This window comes from Octodon degus, unplaced genomic scaffold (genome assembly GCF_000260255.1).
Source record: "Octodon degus isolate 3935 unplaced genomic scaffold, OctDeg1.0 scaffold00337, whole genome shotgun sequence".
Lineage (NCBI taxonomy): Eukaryota > Metazoa > Chordata > Mammalia > Rodentia > Octodontidae > Octodon > Octodon degus.
This window is the reverse complement of record NW_004524913.1, coordinates 42,716-51,644: the sequence shown is the minus strand read 5'-3', so window position 1 is coordinate 51,644 and position 8,929 is coordinate 42,716.

Genomic DNA, 8,929 nt, shown 5'->3' with positions numbered 1-8,929 from the left:
TGTGAGATTGATAAAATTTATCTTTTCACCTGAGAGATTTTATTCTGATCTGGATTGCTCTATACCCATCTGAAGTTGTGTTTTTATTTCAGTTACTATCACTTCAGACATTTCAAGTGTGTGACTCCCATCTTCTTTTATGTCTCCTGGACTTGTTCTTGGTGGGTTGCAGGCCTGTGAGAGCATTTTGCCCCTTTCTCTTGTCATTTTCTATTTCAGAAAGAGCACTTTATATATATTTGATGGATTTCCTAATTTTGTGGCTTCCAACATATTCCCCTTTTTTGTTTTGTTTTTTCAGAGATGGGTGTTCCACTACAGTTAGAGAAGCTGTAGTTGGAGAAGCCTTTAAAGGACCTTTTCATACTTGAAACCAGTCTAAAGATTGTAGATACTTGAATTCAGCAAAATAACACAATATAGCCCAACAGTTCATAGAAGTAGTGGGTTATCAGCAGAACTGGCAATTGTCAGAAGTTGTTGACTTCAGTCTTTTTAGCTAAGCATATTAATATGGCATTACTTTTTATATCATGTGGTTATATATTTCTGCTGTATGATTCAGACCAAGTTAAAGCAAGACCCATATAATTAAAAATGTACCACTCATATCTGACGTGGTCACTCAAATCCTCTCAGAAATTACTCTGGAACCATGTAAACCACCTTCTAGATTTTTCATTAGTATCAGCCATCTGGATGAGTCACAGGCATTGCTTGGCCATTTTGGTCTCCATAAAAGACAGAGAAAATTTTTCTCTTTAAGTGAATCTTCTTAGTCACACTATACATCACTGATCCATTCCTCTGTTGCTCCACAATCCTTGATCAGAAAATTTGGGACACCAGTGAGTTATAGGATGTCACAACACAGATACCCTTTTGTGCTGAGTCTTCACTGACCTTCAAATGCTACTGTAAAAATATTGGCAACCATTGTAGTCCCTCTATTTCTTTAACTTTTAGTCTGCAAACTTCAGTTGTTAAAACATCCAGAAGAGAAGCTTAATAATATTATTAATCTGTAACAGACACAATTGAGCTTAACATGACTATCTGCTTAAATATCAAATACCTTAGACATAACATGGAACTGCTATTTTCCAGTAACTGGATATTCTAAAATTGAAATCCCAGATTTGACTGACCTTGCCAAATAAAAAAAGTTACATTTCTTGTTATATAGGTCTTGTTTTATCTTGTTCTGAACCATCCAGCAGAAAAGTATAAAAACGAGGTATAAAAAGTAAAGCCATATTAATATACTGAATTATAAAAGGCTCAAGTCAACAACTTCTGACATTGCCAGTCCTATGGATAATCCACTACTATTATGGACTACTGGACCGTATTGGAATATTTTTCAGAATTCACTCACCTACAGTACTTAAATGGCAATGGAATACCCATCTCTGACAAAACTAAACAAAAAGAGGTAATATAAATTAAAGACCATTTTATACCTGTATTTACAAAATAGGATAGATATACAGCTGCTTTCTCTTAATTTGGTAAGAAAGATTTATACTAGTAGTGTTTGGACAAGATATCATGTCTACATCTTGTACTATGAATAACTACTTCAAAGACAAAAATATGCAATATATTAATTATTGTAACTGCCCTACTAACCTATTTTGAAACTGTCTCATTGCTATTTGTTTCTCAATAAAACTGATAAAAAATAAAATGTACATCCTTATAGAATGTGAAAAAAATAATTACACATTTTTACACAGAAATTTAGAAATCAAAGCATATACATTTTAGTAGGACAATCCTATGAACTTTATCTCTCTTTTTCTTTTATTACCTTTAAAAATTACTTTAAAGAGAGTGTAGCAGTAATTGGTATGACATTAGGAGCAGTATGCATTTAGCTGACGAAAATGACAGATATTTCAAGTATGATTTTAGTACTACACATCATTGCTATCCTCAGTGTAGTTGCTTAGTTCACAGATATAAGCCTATAGAGTTACTTTGGGTAAGAATTCTACCCATTAACTGCTATTTCAAAAAACCTGATGGATATTCTTAGAGCTACTCCCTTAATCATCTTGTTTAAATAAAGATATGGTTTGGTCCCTGCCATATCTACTAAATTTTCTCCTTTCTCTCTCTTTGTTGTTTAAACCTTAAGTTCTCTCTTTGCATTTAACTGTTATACCTTTCAAGTTTTACTTCTTCTTTTCAGTCCTTATACTAGGGAGACCATACAATATTTACACATGTGGGACTGGTTTATTTCACTTATGAGTATATCTTCAAGTTTTATCCACTTATATATGAAGGCTTCGAGTTTATTTTTCTTTATATATGAGTGATACTGCATTGTATAAAAACATCACATCTGTTTCTCAAGTGATGGGCATTTTGGTTGTTTCCAAGATTTGTCTTTCACAAATTGTGCTGCTATAAACGTGGGTGCGCTTATATCACTATGATCTGATGTTTTCAGTTCTTATGGGAAAATTCCCAGAAGAGGGATAGTTGGATTGAATGGGATTTCCAGTCCTAGCTTTTTGAGCAGTCTCCACACTGATTTCCACAATGGTTGCACCAGTCTACATTCCCATCAGCAGTGGAGATGCTTTCCTTTTCCCCTGCAGCCTCTCTAATATTTGCTTTTGGTTGATTTTTTTTATGATAGCCATTCATTCAGGAGTGAGATATTATCTCAGTGTTGCTTTAATTTGTATTTCTCAAATGCCTAGTGTTGTGACATTTTTTTCATGTATTTATTTGTTTCTTGCATTTGTTCCTCTAATTAAGTGTGTGCTCATCTCAGATGCCCAGTTTGATTGGGTCTTTAAATTTTGGGGCCCTAATGCTTTTTAGTTCTTTATAAATTCTAGAGAGAAGACCTTCATCTGAGTGCTTACTAGTTAAGATTTTTTCCACATTGTGGGTTGTTTTTTCCTTCTGTTGGTAATTTCTTCTGATGAGCAAAAACTTCTCAGCGAGAGAATGTTCTATTTGTTAATTTTGTACAGGATTTCCCATGCAGTTTGATTTTTGGTCATGAACTGTTTGTCTACTCCTATGTTTTCAAGATTTCTACTTATTTCTCTTCCTGGGGACTTAGTGTTTCTGTTTTAGTGTTTTGGTTTTTAATCCATTTTGGCTTTAGATTAGTACAGGGTGAAATACCTGAGTCAAGTTTTAGTTTTCAGCATGTAGAGAGCCAGTTTTTCCAGTTTTTTAAAGAGGCTATCTTTCTTCCACTAATTATGTATGACCTCTTTGTCAAAGGTAGGATGGCGTAGTATGTTTGTAGCTGCATCTGCATCTTCTAATCTATTCCTTTGATCCTCAGGTCTAATTTTTTGCCATTATCATGCTGATTTTTATCACAGCAGCTTTGTAGTATAATTTCAATTAAGGGATTATAATGCTCCCTGCCTTGCATTTGTTGCCCAGGATTGTCTTTTTTATTCTAGGCTTTCTCTGGTTCCAAAAGAAAGAAAACACCAACAAAAATCCCTTTGAGAATGACTTGTATTTTCTGTGACTTATGTTGGTGGTGTTTTATCAGGGATTGCATTAAATCTGCAACAATTTTGGGAGTATGTCCATCTTCATGATGTTGGTTCTTCCTACCCAGAAGCAGGGAATATCTTCTCATTTTTTGAAATCTTCTATGATCACTTTTTTCAGAGTACTATAATAGTCATTGAATAAATTTTTCTTATTTCAATAGATTCATTCCTAAGTATTTCATTTTCTGCACTGTTATTGTAAAAGATATTGTTTCTCTAAATTTTCTCTCAGTGTGTTTATCTGTCTACACACATGTTTCTGTTGTGTTATTTTTGAGATTATCTTTTTATTGCTCTCATGACCCCATACGTACCTTTTTTGAAAGTTAAGGCTTTGGCGATGTTAGTTATAGAAATTTCAGTTACTGTATTGGTCTAATTAGGTTAACAAGAGAGAAAAGTGTTATTATAATATTTTAGCAATTATTAAATATTAGGACTTCACACTTTACCAATGATAATTAATGAAGAGTTATATAATTGAAGCAAAGTGTGAAGTAAAAGAACAAAATAATATAAAAGAGTAAAACATATAGTTAATAAGTTTATGGGAAAGTAATTATATTGTATTCAAAAAGGTTATCTTATAATCAGATATTTGGAAATTAATGTGTACTTTTCCCTGGGGGAAAATATGTTAGGTAAAATAGTTGCAGTAACTAGAGTAGCCTACACAAGTTTAATTAAGCCACAATCTGGAAACAATAATACCATGTTCTGTCCTTAGTTACAAGTTCCTCCATGGTGTCCATATCCCAGTCTTTAAGCCTAAACTCAGCAATATAGCTTCAGCTTCATAGTGGCCTGAACCCAGAGAATGGGCAACTTATGACATGAGAGGGTATAGGTAATGAATCTCCATGGTAACAAGTGGATAAAGACTACTATAACTCAAAGACAGGAAGAAAGGTTTCTTGTTTCTACTGTGTCCTATATGTGCTGTTGTTGGTACAAAAGTGTGACATGGGTCCCTCTACAACATGGGTAGCAGCTGCACCAAGCAAGCTATCACTGCTTGTACCAGTCAACTAGGACATGAACATGGATGTCTTACCTCACTCACCTAAAACAGCGATATCTACAGGCTATTTGAATGGTGTCGTTTATTTTTGCACTTCTCTGTAGTTTTGATCTACATTGAAAGGATCAATCAGCTAAATTAAATGAAAGCTGACAAACAATGTAACATCTCCATTTTATGAGTTTTATGGTGATGCAAGGCAAATTTTCCAAATGTTTCAAATGGATTCTTCAAATTCCAAATGCACTAGGCAAAACCTCAGTTCTGGCAAAAACATGTTAGTTCCACCCTCACCCTCTTCAGAACCTCCAGATGTCAAAATCATTTAAAGCTCAAAATAATGGCTTTCTCGATTAAATAAATTAAAATTACTTGTTTACACTCATATTTTAAGACTTAATTGCACATCTTTGTTTCTCAAATTATAAATGGAAAAGAAATGAAATTTATTGTGTTCCGCAAACAAAACATAACAAGTAAAATGAATTTTTAAATTTTTCAGAAAGAATCCTGTTGGTAAATATTACAAAGTTTATCATCAAACTTAGTTACTTTCAAGCATTTAGGATGGAATGAAAGGGAGAATTGTTTACCTTACACTGACTATAAACATTTAGACTCAAAAGGGCTATATACGGTACATTCTAATCTAATAAAAAGTGTCAATTTCAAGGAAATATTTATATAGAGATGATAGGGAACAAGAGGAAAATGTATGTCACTTATTTCAAATGTATTAAGTGTTACAGTTAACATTTTTTGTATAAATAAAAAAAAGATCTTGAGTTGGACATGGTAGCACACATCTCTAATCCCAGCATTCCAGAGTCTGAGGCAGGAGGATCATGGGCTCAAGGCCAGCCTGGGATACATAGTGAATTCAATGTCAGCCTTGACTATATAGTGAGACCCTGTTCCTTTAAACATTAATGGTGCATTTGGAAAATAGCTTTGATGAAACTGCTACACTGTAAGGTGGGAAGCACAGGACAATTTCCTTCAGAGTGAGGGTTCCTGTATGTATTATGCAGGTAGTTTAGCAGTTCTTAGCATATGGTCACTAGACAAGCAGCAGCAACATTGGGAAACTTGTGAGAAATTGCAAGTTTTGATGACCTTCCCTAAATGTACTCTCAGAAGTGCAGTTCTGTTTGTTCTCAGTTTTGGGGATGGAACCACTAAGTTACATTCTTAGCCCAGGAATTTGTTTTTCATTTGTTTGTTTTCTGTTGCCATGAATCAAACTCATGATCTCGTGCTTACCAGGCAGGCTCTTATGCCACTGAGCTATCTATCCAGTCCCAGGACTGTGTTTTTAACAAGCCCTCCAGGTGACTTTAAGATATACCAAAATCTGATAGCCCCAGAAGCTTTTATGTCAAATTGGTGGTAGTGGGTTTATGTGGTTTTCTAAATCATTAGGTTGTAGATTTACCACAAACCATTACAGAATATTTGAAGTATGAGGGGGACCACATGGAACTGGATTCAGATTGGGGCTCAAATCACCAAAGCAAAATCAGTGTGGAGAAAGAATCATGTATGACAGTGTATTGATGTCTTCATTTATAAATAAAAACTTGGTTAAGGAGATAGAACCCTGAGAAAACAGGTCTAGGTTCCATGTGTGCACTAAAATTGCCAGAAACCACTCAACAACAAGCTGTGAGTATTGGAAGTTTTCCTTTCCCATTCTTCCTCATGATCTGACGAGGTGAAAACAATAAGTCCAATAAGACAATGTCACACTATATAGTTCAGGCTGGCCTTGGCTCATTATGTGGCCAATGCTGGCCTTGAACTCAGGGCAATGCTCCTGCCTCTGCCTCTGCCTCTCAAGTGCTGGGATTACAGATATGTGCCATCTCACCTGGATGAGCTATTTCATTAAGTATAAATAAATGTTACATATCACTTAATTCAACAGAAGAAATCAATCTCAAGATTGCTACAATATTCGTTCCTGGTTCTTTTATTTCTCATTCTTGGAAAAATATTGTCTCACAGATATCAGAGACAATACTGAATGTGAAATATGCTGTGTATAAACTTAGTTGTGAGAAATTCTTCACTATATGTTTGGGGATGGATATGTGATTTCCAAAATTTTATCTCCAGGATACTTTAGTGTAATAAGAAAACCTAAATTCTATAGGAAACAAGATGTCTGGAAAGGGTTGGCCTGACCAAAATATCCTACTGGAGTGTTGACCATTAGTTTTTATCTTTTCAGCAAAGCTTTATGTATCAAAATACTAACAGATAGGGGGAGTGTGTGGGAGAACTTCATGCTACCCTGCGCCCTCAGGACCTACTGGTCTGAGCCCAGGTGCAACATGGGTGAGAACCTCTTCCAGCCCCTTGGGACATTCCCCACCACTCTGCAGCACCTCCCCCACCCCTTCCGCACAGTAGGAATTTCTGCCCCATTCTGGGAACACCCAGACCCAGTCCTAGCCCAGGCCTGGTGAGTGTGTGGGAGAACTTCCAGCTACTCTGCACTGGCTGGACCTACTGGTCCCAGCCCAGGTGCAGCGTGGGTGTGATCCTCTTTCATCCCCTTGGGAAACACCCAACACTCCGCAGCACCTCTCCTACACAGCCCACCCAGTAGGAATTTCTGCCACTTTCCAGGAAACCCCAGAACCAGTCCTAGCCCAGGCCCAGTGAGTGTGTGGGACAGCATCATTCTACACTATGCTGGCGTGACCTATTGGTACCAGCCATAGCAAAGCTTGGGTGATAAACACTTTCACCCTCTCAGGACACCACCATCACTCCATAGTACACACTCACAGAGAGCATATTGGCCTAGCAATGGCCGTGACTCATCCACATGGCTGACACTGACAAAAGTTCTACAATCTGAGGTACAGGATCTCAGGATAAATCCTGAGAGGATTTCACTGACCTTATCAGACCCAAAAGCTACAACTCTTGTTGCATAGATCCTGCTTTACCTTGGTCTTAACCATCCAGCAGAAAAGTATAAAAATGAAAAATAAGAAGTAATGCCATGCTGTTATGTTGAGCTGTAGGGGACTCAGGTCAACAATTTCTGGCATTGCCAGTCAAGCGGAAGACCCAATACTATTATGGGCTCCTGGTCTCTTTTATAATGTTTTGCTGAGTTTACACACCTATAATATTCAAAGAATGGAACTTAACAAAAAAGGGGATACAGATGAATGTCCATTTTGTATCTGTGTATTCAAAGTGGTTAGGATAGATATATAGTTACATTCTCTTATTGAATAGAGGGGTTTGTTCTAATGGTGTTTTTAAATAGGATATCATGTCCGCATCTTGTACAGCAATTAAACACTAGGAAGAATGTAGGCAATGTCATAATTGTTGGAACTGTCCTACCAATTTGATTTGAAACTGTCTCATTGCTATTTGTTTCTCAATGAAATTATGAGAAAAAATACTACCAGGTAAAGCATACAATAAAGTGAACATTATGAGTTAAAGGAGCCTTGGGTATATGAAGATGAGCCTTATAATAAATGGAATGTAATACTTGTATCTACCTGTTAAGAAGTGTTGACTCCACCTGCCTTGCCGTACTTGCCCCCAGGATGCACGGAGATAGCATTTGAGACCGGGTGTGCTTGTAATCCTAGCCCTTTGGAGGCAGAAAACAGGAGGATCACTATGAGTCTGATCATGTAGGAGAACCTGTAGTCGATGTACTGAAATACATAAAAAAGTAGTGTTGACTAAAAGAAAGGTGGAATTCCATGCCAGTTATATCTTTTTTCTTTTTTTGTGGAACTGGGGATTGAACTTAGGCTCTTGTACTTGCCAGGGAAGCACTTATTCTACTGAGCCATCTCCCTGGCCACTCAGATATTTCTTGAATAGGAAATAAAGTAGGCTTCCTGGAGCTCATGGGATGGGAGAAAGTAGGTTTTCTTAAGCCTGAGATCACAAATAAGCTTCAAGAGGGGCCTCAAATCTAATCCTGTGCACAAGATTTTGTGTTTTTTAAGAATCATCAATGTCTTCATTTCCTTTGTTTTCATTTCTTTATTAAACTTCATAACACTCCTTTGTTGTAAAACTATCCATCTTTTTTATTTTATTTTTTTCCATAATTTTATTGATAAACAAATAGCAATGAGACAGTTTCAAATCAAATTGGTAGGTCAGTTTCAATAATCAGCACATTGCATACATTCTTCCCAGTGGTTAATTGCTGTACAAAATGCGGACATGATATCCTATCCACAAACACCATCAGAACAAATCATTCTATTCATTAGAAAATGAAACTATGTATCTATCCTAACCACTTTGAATACACAGATACAAAATGGACATTCATCTGTATACCCTTTTTTTGGTTAAGTTCTGTTATTTG